The 17,925-nt window shown below is 42.4% G+C and overlaps 1 protein-coding gene across 3 annotated transcripts in view; it reads left to right on the top strand.

Annotated features, from left to right (window-relative positions):
* Positions 1-17,925, top strand: part of LOC113978892 (transmembrane protein 263-like) — a 210,124-nt gene that overhangs the window by 172,884 nt on the left and 19,315 nt on the right. The gene's annotated exons all lie outside the window — the stretch shown is intronic.

Here is a 17,925-nt window from a genome sequence, read left to right as displayed (position 1 = left end):
CAACTGCCCACCTGAGGTGTCTTCTTGCCTTTTTAGGGTCCAGCTGCCCATCAAGGCATAATGCAAAAGTCAAGAGCCTGAAAAAGCCCCTTGGCAATCCTAGAATGCATAAATCATTAACTATTTCAGTCTCTGACATGCTTACCAAGTCTCCATTGCTTCCCTGAAGTCACACAGAGAACAACAGCAGGACTGTGCAAACCTTGATGGCCATGTAGTTGATGGGAGAGGTAGAATGTTTGCCTGCTGTCCACTGATTTTCAAATGTCATTAAAGAACCTTCATTTTTCTTCTACATTTCATGTTTCTTGACCTTTCTGCTACTCCTTTACAAATAAATAACCAGACAAAAATCCCATTTTTTACTGAAGTCTGTCCAAAATTCTCTTATGAGTGGCTTCATGCTGTAGTGCATTTTTCATGGTGCTCCCATTCCTTAATGCCCAATTTTTGTGTTTAGTCTTACATAATTCTTTTCAAAGACTTCCTGAGGATGAAATCTAATGGCTGACTTCTAAGGGATTGCTCTAAGCTTGGCAGGACCTCAGTTCATGGAGTAGAATAGTACATCAGTGTAGCACAATGTCTGGGCAGTACTTTCAGGGCAAGCATTTAAACTGCAACAACAGTGACCCTTAAAATACAATGTCCCAGCGTACAATAAATTTTTTCATGGTAAAGGTTATGTTGCTTCCTCAGGAACCATTTTGGGAGTTTTTTCACATCACAGTTTGGATGTTACTTATTCCTCTAACAGGTCAAATACCCAGTATATTTCATTGCTAAGCTGAGTGAGGCTTTTATTTTCTCAAATTATATTTCTATCAAACATTCATTTCTCTGTTTCATGGTTGACAGAGGATTCGGACCTTCTGGTGCTTGCAGCAAGTGGATTTACCCAGTGGATTTGCTGTTCTTCCAGCTTCTCCTTTAGTGAGTTTTTGCCAGCAGTAGTTTGAGTTGCCAGCAGTAGTTTGAGTGTGGCCACTAATGTTTCATTCACATAGCCATGGCTTTCCCCCCAGATGAAAATGTGAAAATGCATTGAGAACCAACTCAGCAGATGGCTTGTAAACTCTTAGTATTGCAGCAGTCTGGGATCTAGTAGCAGTTTCCATATTTGCTGTGTTTTCAAAGAGTTGTAGGTTTCCGAAATGAACAGTTTATATTGAACTTGATAGGCTGTACAGAACTCTATACAGTCGAATAGAAAGTACCTTCCAGGAGAACATTAAGGATGCAAGAGAAAGTATGCAAAATTCAGAAAATATGTATCATCATTTTTTGCAGACAAATCCTATCTCTGCTTTTTGCTGCATTTGCATTACAATATTATATTTAATAACACTATGACAATAGTTCTCAAATAATATACTATAATGCAGTATAGTAATTTGTATGCAAGTTTAGAAACTTTTGTAGGATTTTAATTTTTTTAATTTTCTTGCACTAGGTTTCCCTGTTTTCATTGTCGTGGTGTGTCTGAATTGGACCTCTTACAGATGTTCTCAGTAAATCATTTACACCAATAATTTTGTAAGTAACCTTATTAGCCATGTTCTTTCCTGAAGCTGAGGCAGCTAATGATGAACCCAATTTGACTATTCATACATAGACTGAATGCAGTATTCCTTAGCTGTAATTTAGGGACTAAGGTCAATAAATAGGGATCTAAATTATCTGCAGTCTTGCATTAACCCTATATGTGATTCAACTTTCCTTCTTCCCCCAGGGAAATAAAATCCATCTCTTAAGGTCAGTCTGCTTATACTAAAATCTAAATTATGTTCTTTTAACTGCAATTACTTTTCATACATAGTTGAGCTAGGCAGCCTTTTTATAATGTAAGTAAGTTTAGGGAGAGAGATGGGATGTAATTACTTAACCATTTCCTCATTTAAAAATATATTTTCTAGTAATGTTCAGTGAGGAAACAGCAAGGGGGAGACGAGGAGATATCACGAGAAATTACTCTCTGGATTCTATCCTATCCATGGAAGACTCTAGCTTAAGCGCTCATGAAGAAAATAGGAGAGAGAGATGCTACTCTATCTTTTCAGGTCAGAGGGCTTTCCATCACTTAAGAAAGTTCCTTTTCTAACAAGCTAGAGAGTGTTTTGAGGCCAATGCCATTAGTCGTGCTTCTTTTAGTCTTGTGAAGGTACCAAGGGTGAGAATGCTGAGCTGACAGGGAGAGTGCTTTAATTCCACTTCTCACTCCACTGCATGGTTAATTATTTTTGCATAGAAGAAAATGCTAAAAGAAGTCCATTCCAAAAAACAGATTAGCCTAAGTATATAGTAGTCCACAAGCAATTTGGAGATAAAAATTTGAATCTTTATGGCCATTAAGCATAGTTTTCTTCTATCCTTGGTGAATGCTCTCGCCTCTGAGCTATTACGTAAAAACTAAATGCACCACCAGTTTTGTGAATCCAACCATTCATTTTCATAACTTTTTTTTCCTTCTAATCAGCACTATAAAGGGCACGTTGTATTCTGGATAAACTAGAATTTTTCCTGTTGAGCAAGGCAGTGGTTTCTGGTTGTGTCTTCTCTGTGCTGAAGGATTTTATATTGAACTTCATTTGAAGCAGATCTTTCAGTTAATTTTTATTTTCATAATATGTCTGTTTCTACCTATTTGATGTGGTATTAGTAGTAGTAGAAGTATCAACATTATCATTCTTATTATTATGTAGCTTGGGTCCAGCTCTGGATTACTTTGAATGGGTCTGCAAAGTTTGTTAAGAAAACTGTGCCACATTTGCAAAATTTTAGAGAGATCAGGATCTCATTCTGGGACTAAAGGTTGAATTCATGGAAAACAACAGGTCAAATCTGATCCAGCAAAGCACATAGACACCTGCTTAATTTTAAGAAACATACTTTAAGAAACTTTTATGAGTGTCATGGTTTTATGAAGCATTTTTCAGGACTGAGGTAGAGCACTTGGTGCAGGACAAAATCAACTCTTTAATGAACTTAGCAGAAAACCCCACAGGCATACTCAGCATATGCTTTTAAAACATGTATAATTGGGTCAAATGAAAACTAAGTCCCACTGGAGTCCAGCCATGCCCAAGGAACCCTTCCAGGATTATTCTTTGAAATCCCTCAGGCAGAAATATTTCCATGCCAATTTCTACTTCAAAACCTTTTGACTGTAGAACTGTTCAAGAATAGACTAACAAGAATTCTTCATATATGAGAATTTTTCCTGTTCTCTATATCCCTCCCCTTACCATCCTTCTCCCTCTTGCTTTCTTCGCTGCCTCTCAGCATAGTAGAAAAGGTCAGAAGCAATTTGATCAAGTGTCCCAAGAAACGAGTGTCTTTGAAGAGACTGCAGGCTTGCAGAATTTGAATATGAGAGGATAATCTTTTGAAGAATTGTTGGGTCCTGGAAATAGAGCTTTATAATGAAAAATCACCTTTGAACCTTACATCTAACTATTTTAGGTTAAAGAGAAGTAAGTCCTTTCAGTGGGGAGAAAAAAAAGGCTTCCTACAAAAGGTGTCTTCTCTCCACTTGGCTGCCTGGATAATATATTTGGGCTGTTTTTCCCATCACTTGATATATACTGTACAGACACCAAATGAATTAACAGTCCCAGAGGGCTGTCAGAATGCAGAAAGTTATAAATTAAGGACAGACTTAGCCTAAATTGGTGTGTCTGAATTTGTGAATGAATTGACACATGGCTGTGCTTATTCTCTGAAGCAAAAGCTGCTGAATCTCTTCAGCTACTAAGCTTACCCTCCCTCACCAGAACTGCCTAGTCTTTTCTGTAGTTGATCGTGCAGAACAGATGCTGTATTGCTGTTGAAGTGTACATCATTCTTATCTGCGGTAAGAGTTGCTAAGCTGTCTGTTACTGATATAATCTGAGACTTTAGTGGATCCCTCGCACGTGTTAGCATATTCTTTCTCCTTGATGTCCCAGTTGGATTTGTCTACATTGGAGATCAAGCATTTTCACTTTTACTATAGCTCATTTAAAAACATATAGGAAGTCAAGCTGCAAAGCATCTAAGTTGGCTTTGCAAGTGGAGGGGGAAACTTACGCATCCCAGTGCTTTGCATTGAATCTGGAAATGAGCCATTCTGAATTGGCTTATGCATTTCACTGTCAGGCCTTTTCAGTACTAGCAGCATTCCTCCTCTTAACAGAGATACAAGGCGAGAAACCTTCCAGCACATAGGGGCGGGCTTTAATTCCAAGTACTTGGTGCATTTCATTTTGATCTTGGCTCTCTGATTCCCACAAGTTCCACTTTACTTAGAGATCTTTCAATTGTTTAAAGCTGACACACAGTGTGATACTTCTCATAGAAAATTAGGGTGCGCTTGCCAGAGGATGATGTTAGTCCTCTCTGGTATGGGTCCTTTAATATATAGTCCCTGTTAAATGGATCTTCTCTGGGATATTTTTCATTCTTGACAGTGAAGACAGACAATCTGTTGAGAACAAAGGGGAATTATTTCCTCTTTGGTTTAGGACTGCTTTGCAGAACAGCTAGATTTCATCTCTGGATGAACTTCTGTCTTCACACTCCTGTAGGAATACCTGCAGTCGAGGAGTGTCTGACTTCCAGCCCTTGACAGGAGAACACAGCTGATGTCATATGTTTTCTCTAGCTGCAGCTTCCTTATGCAGTATGTAGTTGTCTCTTTGTCCATGCTGGACTGTGCCAGCAAGGAACTAATAATGTCCAGCAAAGGGTGGGAAAATGATCATATCTGTTTTATTTTAAACTGAGTAGTTTAGGCTTTCTGGCTTGCCTGTCAGTTTTGGGGTTTTTTTGTTTGTTTGTTTGCTTCCCCCCCCCCCCCCAGGATATTTTAATGCTTCTGTAAGGAAAAGTAAGTGGTCAAGATGGCAGCTGAAGGGGGTGGATCAGTCACCATGCTCCAAGCAACTCCTTAGAGCTGAATTCTGCCATAGGGGCAGGCTCCTGGTCATGCAGAGCCCATTAAAAGGCAGAGTGGTCTCCTGAGTTTGCAGAGCCAAGAGCCGAGTCTGGCCTGCAGCACACAAGCAGACAGCTGGAGAGTGCAAGTCTGGGGATTTTCCCATCAGGCAGCAGCCCTGATGTTCTGTGAATTCGTACATGAGGTAGACTGCAGTTTAGCCTAATGCACACTGGTGCTTTGGGACGACCCAGAGCTTTAGAGTTTTGCTGCATTTAAACAAATTAACATAGTCATGGCAGCAAATGACTGTGATTTTTCCTAAAGATGAACAAACCATGGGTCTAACAGGGACCTGCTCTTTCTCAGAAATTAAAATGCCGCTTCCCTAAATGAGGCCAGGGAGAATGATCAGATGTACAAAGAAGGAAAACATTGCCAGACAGTATCTGGGGCTGGATAATTCGCATGAAAATACTCCCCATGTCAGAATCAAATAGTCTCTGTGATAAGAAAATAATTTTTCCCCAGCTTATAGGATATTGAGTACTAAGATTTTTACATCCTCTTAGAAACTTGAAAACAGCCCTTTTGTCCCTATCAGTGCTGGTGGTTTATTTTTTTCCACTGGACAAACATTGATTTTTCTTGCTGCCAAACCCTGCATTTCTAATGGAGCTTGAAATTAACACAATTTTTTTGTGGTTGTTGTTGTTTACCTCCTTGTTTGTGCACCAACAACCTAAATTATGTTGGCACAGCTTGAGGAACGAGGTTTCTTAAAGTTTTAGTTGAATGCAACAGGGAAAGCACAACACATCTTTTTCTCCAGGCACTACACAAGTAACAACGGCCACATGGTATCACAGGGTGGTATCTGTGACACTGATTAAAAGGCTTGGGAAAGCTTGCATTTGTTTAAGATATCTGGGATCCAGAGGGCATTCCTTATCATACTCTGCTGGGATGATGATTTCAGTGTGCTGCACATACAACCTTGAGGTAGCAGCTGCTGCAATATCCTGTAATTCTGTTCCAAGAACATATTCCTGTGGAGAACCTATTCCTGTGTTTTGAAGAAACCTTTTGTGAGATCTGCAGATTAATCAGAGATATCTTGATTCAGAGAAAGTGGCAATTAAGCTAAGACGAACAGTATTCCTAAAACCCTCTTACATATCAGAATTCCTTGTCCCTCCTGGCCTTACACACTGGGATGTGAATTGGTGTGGTACCCTCGTACAAAGCTTTAGTCGATGCAATAATTCACCCTTATCTGGCTAACTTTTGCAGTTTCATCTGGCTATAAATTACAGCATGCACCTTTTACAGTAATTTGAAAATATAAATATCTGAGTGGGTTTTTGAAACTTTGCCGCTATCCTTTGGTCACAGTACCGGTTCCCCTTAACCCTCTCAAATACACTTGGAAGAATCCTTGTAGTTAGAGATAATGGTCGTACGGTATGGCTGAATTTCCTTGCTGTAGGTATGAATGGATAATAATAGCAACAGATCTTTCCTTTGATGTTCACACAACAGATTTTCAGATTTTAAAAAGTGATATTTTAAAGCCTGTAACGAGAAACGACTAAAGATAAGATACTCCTGAGTCCTTGCACTTGGGACCTTTTGGTGATGTGGGTTATTTGAGAGAGCTTTTTACCCCTACATGATGAGAAAGCCTATGAGTGAATCCCAGCTCTGCTGTCAGCAGTTTGGATCCATGTGGGCCTAGTCTCATTTTCTCAACTATCTGCCAAGAATAAGATGTGGTCTTTGGCAAGAGTTCATGCTCCCATGTATTGAGAGCGGAAGATGTACACCACAGAACCATTCTGTACCAAACCTGACTGGCAAAGTGTCCAGAGTATTAGGTCAGCAATTTTCCATCAAATTGCTATCAATTATTGTTGATACAGTGTGAAGGTCATGAATTAAGCAGAAAGGATTTGTGCAGTTCAGGGTCAAGATTTGAGCAGCTCTTAGTCAGTGAGTAAGAGACTCCTATCAAGGCCCTTGTTAACTACTGCAGCTGGAAATTCTTTTGAAATTAATGTGTTAATGTACTATTCTACTTAGGAAAATGACTGAGTGGCAATGTGACACTGTACATTTTTTATTTGTTTTCACTCACTGACTTACAAAATCTGTTCACTTTCTAACTCCAGCAATGATTTTTCTTTCTGCCAGAGGCACAGACTTCAGCTAGGATCTGGAAAAATCGATCTGTGGCATCTTTATCACCAGTGATGTTGTGCAGAGCAGACATAAGGCAGGACTCAAGGCACATGTTCCAGAGGTGCAGAGCATCCTCAGTGGTACTGCACTGCAGGCTCCAATCTCATCCTCCTCTCTCAGCTCTGCAAGGCCAGAAGTTGAAAATTCATGCACGTTGATCAAGTCAGTGGTTTTAAAGCTGAGGAAGGGCAGGGAGCAGAGATGGTGGATAACATCACCACTTCTCAGCACTGCCTTTTCTTGCTCATTCCCTTCAGTTTTCCCTGTGTGAAGCCCCCAGAGATGGGATTGTACACCAGGATAGAATTGCTATTATGTGGGAGAAAACCAAGAAATTTGTGCTCTAAAACAGAGAGTTTGGAGGAACTCATTTGGAGGTAAGTCAGCAGTCTTCCATCAGTGAGATGAAGGTGTTAATGAACCAGCACCAAGGACTTTTGCACCTCTTGGCTGTGATGCTGTGGGGCTTGACTCAGCAGCATTCAGTGGCATTCCCTGCACTGTGTTTTACTCCTATTCATTTCTGCTCTCAAGATTGAAATGTCGTATTAGATTAAGAGTTCTACAGATGTCAACAGCATGAAAGGCTTCCCTTTCACTTTAGTAGGAGTGGGGACTGAGCTACTGCGATGCTGAGAGTGTCTGATGCAGTTTGGCTAATAAGATCTGATTTCATGAGGTTTGCATCCTATTAAGGCAAGAAGGGATCAGGCCTGAGAGCATGATAGAAAAGTGCAAACACAATGGAATGGCTCTTATGAATATTAATAAGCCTTGAAATTATACAAGGCAAAAATGGTGATGAGATGGGGAGGTGAGCAACTGCTATCTGGTGTAGCACAACAGCCTCCCTTTTACCCTGCTTCCCCCGCCATCTGCCTGCGGCCTGTCACTCACAAACCCTGACAGATTTGGGGATGGGGCTTGGGAATTTGATAGCTTCCCTGAACCTGTTTCAGCTCTGCAGCTCACAGCCTCTGTGTAGTTATGAGTGCAAGTAAAGTATCTGATCTCTGTGCATCAGTCGTCAGTCTTCCCTAGCAGCCCTACCCAAGCCAAGATCTACTCTTCAGCTATCCAAAGCATTGTTTTTAAAAGTAGCTTGGCTTTTTCTTTATAATCCCCTTCATGGGTGAGATACCATCCATGTCAATGATCTATCTGCATCTCTGACCTCAGTATGAAACATCAGCTGGTAAAGCTCCTATATTTCTCTGCAGTTCTGGGACTGGCTCACAGCCACAGCTCTGTCTCCCTCCACATGGATTGCTTCCTCTGATGTAGCTCAGGAAATTGCTGCTTGTGTTTTGCAGGATCTGTGCAAAGCCTGTGATGCACCAGCTTTGGTGCTTTCCTGCAATACTTTCACAGAAGAGTCAATTAATGCCTGCCTGTTATCATCCATTGTAGTTCACTCCTCTTGCCTGCCTAGCAAAGAATTACCCTCCTTTGTGTATCCTTAGCTTTTGAAAGGATATTCAGGCATGAACCATCTCAGCATCCCAAAACAGACCTGCCCTTAGCCCCGTTTTATGGACTGAGACAAAGAAGCAAAATTAGGATCAACAGACAGGTTGGCCAAGTTATGATTAAATCTTCTGCTTCTCCGAGTGTGCTCCTATGAGCGGCCCTATGGCAGCCGTCTGCCCAGCCACCACTGCCAGGGCGCACTCTCCTATCTCTTCATGCAGCACATGCAAGATGCCAGACCTCTGGGCTACAGCAATTCATGGGATGTACTGGCCTTCCAATTTGTTCACATTTCATTTCTTACAAAGTTCATCTCTCTACAGAAGTGTTTGAAATCCCCAAGACATTGATTATATTTCTTTACACGCATTTCTCTATCAATTGAATTATTTAGTAAAGAGATATGTTCATATATTATTAATATAATTTGAGGTGTAATCTCACTCCTTTTCCCCTAGCACTTGTTTGAAGAAAACAGCATTTACTTGTCTGTTGCTTTGTTTGTTTTTCTTTCATTCATCCCTGAATCTCCAAACATTTTATTGCCTTTTTGTGGGAAAAAAACTGAGTCATGGAGGTTAAGTGATTTGCTGCCATTTATAGAAGGGTGCAGCAGTCAATAAAAACAGCATCTAGGTATCACGCCTGCTACTCTGGCGCTGGCCACACCGAAGTGGTATCAGGCAACACGTGGGCCAGTAGTGCTGTCCTTCTGTTTATCAGCAAGCTGCTTGTGGTGGAGCTTTTTTAAGTAGGCCCTACCTAAAGTGATGTTTTCAATTGCTTGGTAATGATTTCATGGCTTGAATTAACTTCCTTGCTTCACTGCTTTTTTCCATCATTTTGCTGTTACTTTGAGTTGCTTTCTGCCTCAGTTTCCCCTCTGTTACCTGGGGCTAACTCATTTCACTGCAAAGAGCCATAAAAAGTTCTGACATTCTGAGAACTGTAGAAGCCAGTACACCCTCTTCAGGAATATGGCTCTGCAGAAAAATTCCCTAGGAAAATGGGGCCTGGGCAGGTTTGACTGAAGCACCTAAAGCTTGTTAAAGAAGTGAGTAATGGTTACTTCATTAAACTGCCCTCTTCTTTGTTTTTCTGCTCTTTGGTGGTAGAGAGCTGAGAAGCCAGGTCCCACTTCTGCACTCTCATCTCTGGCCCCTGGTTATGAGAGAGGTGTTTTATGCTTGGCCTCTTCAGGGAAAGGCTGCTTGTTTGCGTTGTATTTGTGGCATAATTACTAATGGTACAGATCATTTTTATTAGCCAAGCTGTCTGCATTAAAATGATAGATTTTCTTGTATTATTAAGAACATCCAAGGGAGTCTCCGCAGCAGCAGGAGAAAGATGATAATTTTTCGTTTAGTTTAAGAGCAGATGGTTACAGAAACATTGTATGTAAATAAATTAAGGAGAAGCCACCCTCGCTAATAGTTAAGTAAACAGGTTTGGAAACAGTCGACTCGGGACCAGGGTTTTCTGTTCTCTCTCTCACAAGAGCTTCATCTGCTCTTCAGCTTACAGCCCCATATGGATAGGGTGTTAATTAAACCAATTTGCTTTTGGGCCAAAGTAATGTAAAACAACTTGAGTCCTGCTAGAGCAAGACTATCACTCTCATGCAGCTTTCTTGAGCACTAGAGAATACTTAGCCAGCCTAAGCATCTGGGTTGTAATCAATGTTATTGATAAGCATTTCCACATGCCTTTTGTCGGTAGTGAGGCTGTGAGCGATCTAAGAGAGGTATTACTAACATTGCTGTATTTTATAGCTGCATCCTGCAGTCTCTGATGAGCGCTGTAGTCACAATGCCATGCTGCCCTCGAGAATTTTGACTCAACAAAACAAGTAAATTAGAAGTGGAGAAATGAGAGGTAATTAGGGGAGGAAAGTCGTTCTGTGTAGCACAAGGGCTGCAAATGCCTCAGATAATGTAGCTGGAGAAGAAAGTAGTGCTTCTCTTGCCACCATCCAAAAGAAAACGAGATATTGTAAGGAGGAAATTGTGAAAAGCCTAGTACTCAATGGGTTCACAAATTGAAAAGCTGCAAGAGCACTGAGGATTGAGAAAGTTATGCTTAATCTTCTTTGAAAGAAGTCTCTCTGCTCATCGGAGTTAGAACAGGAAAGTAGGCTGGTACACAGAAAACACAGTTGGACAGGACTGTTCCCTCTTCTGTTTTCACAAGCAGATTGATGCAAAAACATCACCTGGGCTTCTTCCCAAGGTCTCCAGTCACACAGCTAAGATTCATTATGTTTGTAAGACAGTTTGGAGTTTTAGGGAGTAGCAAAAAGCAGTTTGTGTCCCGTATTGGTAGGAGATTACACGCAGGTGAAATGGTGCTTTTCTCAGTTGGTGGAGGCTGGAGCTGAAGGAGAACCAATCCTCTTCTCAGTTTGGAGCAGATACTTGCCAGGGTTGAACAGATTCTAGATGCCTGCATAGGTTTTCCACTTGGTGTGGCCATATGAAAAGGCACAATACAAAGCAATTAGCATATTACTATTACTGTGAGTAATGCTTGTATGTCGTAGAGCAAAAACTGATGACCAGTCACCAATATGATAGAAATGTAACAATTTTTAACAGTACTAAAAAAAATACTATAACCAAAGGCTGATAACAAGAACCTGTGGTATGAGCTGAGAGCTCATTAGGGAGTTGAGGGAAGAGAGGGATTAGAGTATGTTAGTTACTGAAAGAAAGTTCTATACCCTATCAGTATACTGAAAACCAAATGCAATCCTAGGTCATATAAGGCAAGCTGTCTCTTCACGGAGAAAGTAGTAGCAGGGCTTTGCCAGTTCTCTGCACACTACCAAACACCCATGTGCAAGGAGATTGACAGGAGACTGCCATATAGATAGAGGGAAAGGCTTCTGCCATGGAAGTGGGGGTGGGCAGTGGAGAATCCATTGTATACATGAGGACTAGAAGTGTTTGGCTTGTTTAATCCAGCAAAACAAAAGGCTGAGAGGAGATACAAATGCTGTCTATAAATACATCAGAGGAGTAAACACCAGGGAGGGAGAACAGTGATTTAAACTAAAAGACATCATTGCCACGAGAAAATGGGTATAAATGGTCCATGAATAAATTTAGGCTGCAAATTAAGTTTCTAAGCAAAAGACCAGTAAGATTTTTAGATATCCAAGCAAGGATAACCTGTTTCTAACATCGGATTTGGTTACTTATATGAGAATTAAAAAATCTGCTTAGTTGGGGTAAGCTGTGGCTCCTCCTCTACCATACCTGACACTGGAGGACTGAAAATTATTATTCTGTGGTTTTATATTCATATATGGAGGAAGATCAGCCTGAAAAAAGCAGCACTCTCCACATTTGATATCTCCAGAGTCAGAGACATCATATGTGTAGCTTATGTGCTTCACAATAATTTCTGCTACTTAATTCTTCATAATTAAAAAGAGGCTCTAAATAAATGAGAGACTGCCCTCAAAATTATGAATTTAAAGTAAAACTTGTATTTACCTAATCAGCTATGATAGGGTCCTAATTTATGAGAGCAGGCTGGTTTTTTTAAGGCCTAGGACTGCTTCTAAGTTTGGAAATGCTCAGATACAGGTGTTAACAGCTCTAATGTCAAGACTCAAATTGTCATTTGTGCACGGTTAAAATTTCCCAGCCAACCTTAACTGCTGCTGATCTTTCACCACCCAAAGCCAGTGACAAGCCTGTTCTCAAGCAACATATATCCTCACCGCATCAGTGACTCTGGAAATTGAGAAGTGATCTCTGTGTGGTCTACCTTTCTCTTGTTTGATAGTGATTTTTTTCTCCCTTACTTTGTAGCATTTAAACCAAAGTCCATGTGTCTCAGAGCAGCAAGCTGCTTTAAAAGAAGTAGTTTGCAGTGAAGAAAATTCTGTTGTTCACTATAAGTAACCATACTGTGAACTCCACTGACCAGAATAAAATATGTAAGGTTTTGATATATGCCATATACTTCAGTGCATGACGGAAGTATGGATTGAGGGGGATGTTTATGCCAACAGAAGATTTTTGTCTACACAAACAACATTCATATACTACAGACTTAAGGTTTTAACATCTACAGACAGGTAATGTCTTACATTTCTTCTCTAAACCTCCTTGTTAACAAGTTCTTATCCAAGTGGGATAGGGTAGGAATGAAGGCAGAAGGTTTTAAGCAGGTAGAGTGGAATAAAATTTCAAAGGCTTTAAAAAATTCCTATTCCTTAGCTTTCTAGCATGTGGGGCAGTTAGGGGCTAAGTCACTGAGCCATGAATCTGCAGCCTTTTGCTGGCTGGATTTGCAAAACTGAAGGATTTTTACTTTGATTAACAGGATAATTAGTGCTGTATTGTAAGCATAAGCCTCACTGAGCTTTCTAAGTATTCATTTCTTACCTTGACGTCAGAGACTCACCACAATCCTTAATGCTGTGCAGAGTAGACCTAGGGTGTCTATTTAAAGACCTCCTGTGCATTTTGCCAATGCCTCTTTCCTGCTCTGCATTAAGCTCCCCTTTGGCTATGGTGCAATTTCATAGCTCCTGGATGGTTTTTTTCCAGGTTGCTGTCAGTCAGCTTAAAAAATTCTCACTGAGGGCCTTAATGCAGTGAAGTCATGTCAGCCATGTGGGCCGGGGTCAGGAAGCTGTGAGCCTCTATGGCACCAGGGGACAGAGGAGAGGAGACTGGCAGCATTATAATGGGGTTGCTTGGATGCTGATTCCCCAGGCTGACTCAATGCCAGTCTCATATCTTTGTCCTCCCATTCCCTCTGCTTCTCCTTTCATAGTGGAAATCAATCCCACCAAGCAAGTCTAACTTGCAATAAAGTCTTCATAGTTAAGTTGCTGACTGCAGAGAAAAACTGGAAATCCTCATCAGTCATTTTGTCTATACAAAAGCTCTCAGTAGGCAAATTTTCTGCTGGTAGGATTCACTGTGACTCTTGAATCTTTTTGCAAAGTGCCCATTTGGTAGCTCCATCCTATACACTAGAGAGAATCCAGAGTCTCACATCAGGCATCTGTGCCCTTCTGAATTTACAAACTAAATGAGTTACTTCATAAGTAACATATTGATCAACTGTGATCCTTAAGCAGGAAAGGTTGGGAGCAGTAGCTATTGGACCTTGTTAGCTAAGCAGGCTCAGGCATGAACTGGGGGATCTCCCAGAAAAGTAAACAGGTGGCACAACACAGCTTGTTCAGCCTAAATCAATCCAACATTTAATCAACACTGATTCTGCTTTTGCAGGTCCTACATTATAATTAAACATGAACTTAAGATGCTGAACCTGGAAGTTTGCAACCTGTGTTGAGATGTTAAAGTAGTGGACACCTTTTGAAGTTTGTCAGGATATGTGACATTTCATCCACGTGGTTACTGCCACGTGGTGCTGACCGCTTTTGAAAACTTACAGTGTTTTCCAAGACTAGGATGAACTTTCCTAGCTAGATTTTAGTATTTCCAGACCTACCAACTGCTTTTTCATTTCCCACTGTTTACAAATGGAAAGTTTGGTGTTCCAGGATCTATCAGCTTAATGAAAGTTAATTCCCAGACAAGCTTCAATTTTCCATGGAGACCCTTGACAGGTTGTGGGGCAGAGGAGGCAGGTGAAGGTAGAAGTGAGTGGACTCCAGTGTTGTCTGTGCTGCAGTTCATTTGCTTTTCTGGCATTCAAGACCAGCTGGACTGAATATCTAGAAGTGCTCCTCCATACATGCCAGCTCTGTCTCGGTGCACTGGCTCCTGGGAAGCTCTGGTATGTAGAATCTGACCATCGTCAGGGCTTGCTATAAGAATAAACTTGTAAGCCGACCATTTTTGGCTCTTGCTGTAGTAGTCTATGAAAAGAGCCATTCTTTCTGTCTTTCCTCCGCCTCTCTTTCAGAGACATGACCAATGTTTTCCACAAATGGAGAAGTTTACAGTTCTCCACACATCGTAGCTCCTGCCAGAAATTTTGTTTTAGTTGCCACAGCAACAACTTAATGGATTTTTAAAGCCCCTGCCACTGGCCATGCCTCTGCCCTGTTTGTTCTTCCTGTGCATTCCTCCAGCACTGTGTGAAGCTGCAAAGGCAGTGACTGAGAGCTCTAATAACCCAGTAATGGATCCAATTATGGCCAGTGGTGCTTCTGTTGAGAATACATGAATAAGTAAATCCATGCATAAGGATGAAAGGGTGTGTTTTTAAAGCTGTCTGAGCAGGAGTTGTGGCCAGGTTGCTCTTGCCAGGCCCTGGTGGAGGATGGCAGCTGAGGATCTGACAGTCACTCAAGTCCCCTCTGGACCATGTCAGCCCACAGGCTCCCTGGCTGATGGCCATTGACTTACAGGCATGGCCTCACACTACAAGCATTTGTCTGTGCTTGTTGCAGTTGCACTTCAGATGCCTCTGTGAGGCAAGTGGGTGCTGGTGTGTCTGCTGACAGAGCCTCTCGTTTGATGGCAGCCACGCACACAGTAAATAATACTCCATTTTCATTAGCAAGTGTCACCATGTTCACGTGGTTGTGGGGTGTCTTGGGTTTGCGTGGCCAGGTTGTAGTAGCAGGGGGGCTACAGAGGTGGCTTCTGTGAGAAGCTGCTAGAAGCTTCCCCTGTATCTGACAGAGCCACTGCCAACCAGCTCCAGGACAGACCTGCCACTGGCCAAGGCCAGGCCAATCAGGAATGGTGGGAACACCTCTGTGATAACATATTTAAGAAGAAGAAAAAAGAAGAAAGTTATTGCACAGATGAAAATTGCAGCCAGAGAAGAGCAGAGTGAGAACGTGAACAGCAATGCAGACACCAAGGTCAGTGCAGAAGGAGGGACAGGAGGTGCTCCAGGCGCCGGAGCTGAGGCTCCCCCGCAGCCCGTGGCACAGACCGTGGTGGAGCAGCTGTCCCTCTCCAGCCCATGGGGGATCACAGGGATCTACCTCCAGCCCATGGAGGAGACCTGCACTGGAGCAGGTGGATGCCCGAAGGAGGCTGTGACCCTGTGGGAGGCCCATGCCAGAGCAAGGTCCTGGCAGGGACCTGCTGACCCATGGAGAGAGGAGCCCATGCTGAAACAGGCTTTCCTGGTAGGACCTGTGGCCCTCTGGGGGCCTCCCACGCTGGAGCATCCTGTGCCTGAAGGACTGCACCCTGTGGAAAAGTGACCCACATTGCAGCAGTTTGTGAAGAACTGTTGCCCATGGGATGGATTCACATTGGAGAAGTTTGTGAAGGACTGTCTCCCATGGGAGGGACCCCACGAGGAGCAGGGGAAGGACTCCTCTCCCTGAGTAGCAGCAGAAACAACTTGTGATGATCTGACTGTAACCCCTATTCCCCATCCCCCTGAGCCACTAGGGGTAAAGAGGTAGAACTTGGGAAGGAAGGAGGGAGGGAAAGGTGTTTTTAAAATTTATTTTACTTCTTATTCTCCTGCTCTGATTCTGTTAGTAATAAATGTAATTAATATCCCCACTTTGAGTCTGTTTTGCCTGTGACAATGTTCAGTGAGTGATCTCTCCCTGTCCTTATCTCAACTCATGAACCCTTTGTTATATTTTCTCTCCTCTGTCCAGTTGCAGAGGGGAGTGAGAGAGCAGCTTTAGTGGGTACCTGGCATCCAGCCAGGGTCAACCCACTACATGGGGGTTGTAGCTGGGAATAGATTGGGCGGGACAGAAAAAGTGTTATGAAACTTTTGCAAGAAACGTTCCACTCTTTGAGAGCTGCTCTGTCAGTGCAAAATGATCCTTGCATTCTCTTCATACCACCAGAAAATCTGTTTCTTCCTCTATCACCATGTCTTCCTTCACCATCTACTGATGGTGCAGAGGCATCCATCTGTGGCCCAGCTGTCACACATGGTGACACATATTTGTGGTCTTCTATCACCTAGCAGTTGATCAGACAGAGAAAAGTGCCCTCTTCTGTTCCCAGTGGTTTCCTTCCTTGTCTGCTTTTTGCCAGCTGATGCATGGAGTGATCGGAGAGTAAATGTCTTTTGGACAGTTTATGGCAGATTTTGAAGAGCAGGGGTCTAGAGTGTTGGCTGTCCCAGTGCTGACTCCGCAGATGTCAAGAAGAGATCTGGAGGGGCAGGTATCTGAACAGGAGAGTTTGGCTGCAGAAGACCTTTCAGCACCTTTCCTTTTCCCATTCCATAGTCATACTCCAAGATTCAGGCAGTGAGCTCATCGCACCCAAAGTCATTTGTAGGCACCAACTCCTAATGTTATGTATAACCAGACATGAATCCTTATGCTTGTTTTAGCCATTCTTCCCCTTCCTGTGTCATTGTCCATTTGTCCCGAAGCCTCAGGGTTGCAACAGCCGCACTGCCTGGGTTTATTTTTCTGGTGCTCTCAGGGTGTCTCTGAATGGATCGGGACAAACTGGCTGCCAAAGACCATGATGGTAAGTCCCCAAAGTCAGACTTCCATACTTTCGGGAGTAGGTACTGGTGAATCTCTTGAGAAAATTATGTCCTATAAGATACTTAGTGGCCCCTGTGAGCATGAGGGTGATGGTCTTCCATTAGCATTCAGAAGATGAAGAGCTATGAAGAAGATTCAGCATTAGCTTTTTCTGGATTGAAACTACTGTTGTCTGATGAGTTGCTGAAGGGCTGCTTTACAGATGAGCCTGTGAGGAGTAAGCTGGAAAAGACTGACAGTATGTCTGTTATTGGGAGTAGATCTCCCCTTGAAACCTTAGATTCATTTCTATGCACTACATACTGGTTCTCTATAGCCTTGCTTTCTGAAGTGAGGTCTCATTTTCCTGTCCTACAGTATTAGCCTGCTCTTGTTAACTGTTGGAAATCTGAAATATTAGGGTAGTAATTACAGTTCGGAAGAGATCCCTTGGGGTGGTTTGAGCTGGATGCCAGGTGCCCACCAAAGCCACTCTGTCACTCCCCTCCTCAAATGGACAGGGGAGAGAAAACATAATGAAAGCTCACGAGTTGAGATAAGGACAGGGGAAGATCACTCACCAATTACCATCACAGGCAAAACAAACTCAACTTGAAGAAATTAATTGAATTTATTACAAAGCAAAACTAGATTAGGATGATAAGAAGTAAAACAACTCTTAAAAACACCTTCCCCTCAGCTCTCCCTCTTTCCCATCTTGCCTTAAATTTATTCCCAGTTCTCTATCTCCTCCCCCCCAGTGGCGCAGGGACATGGGAATGGGGGTTCTGGTCAGTTTGTCACATGTAGTTTCTGCTGCTGCTTCTTCCTCAGGGGAGGAGAAGGAGTCCTACCTATGCTCCAGTATCAGGTTCCACCCACAGGAACCTCCACG

This window comes from Neopelma chrysocephalum, unplaced genomic scaffold (assembly GCF_003984885.1).
Source record: "Neopelma chrysocephalum unplaced genomic scaffold, ASM398488v2 Primary Assembly neopelma1_24, whole genome shotgun sequence".
NCBI classification, from domain to species: domain Eukaryota; kingdom Metazoa; phylum Chordata; class Aves; order Passeriformes; family Pipridae; genus Neopelma; species Neopelma chrysocephalum.
This window is presented reverse-complemented; position numbering and strand designations above follow the sequence as displayed.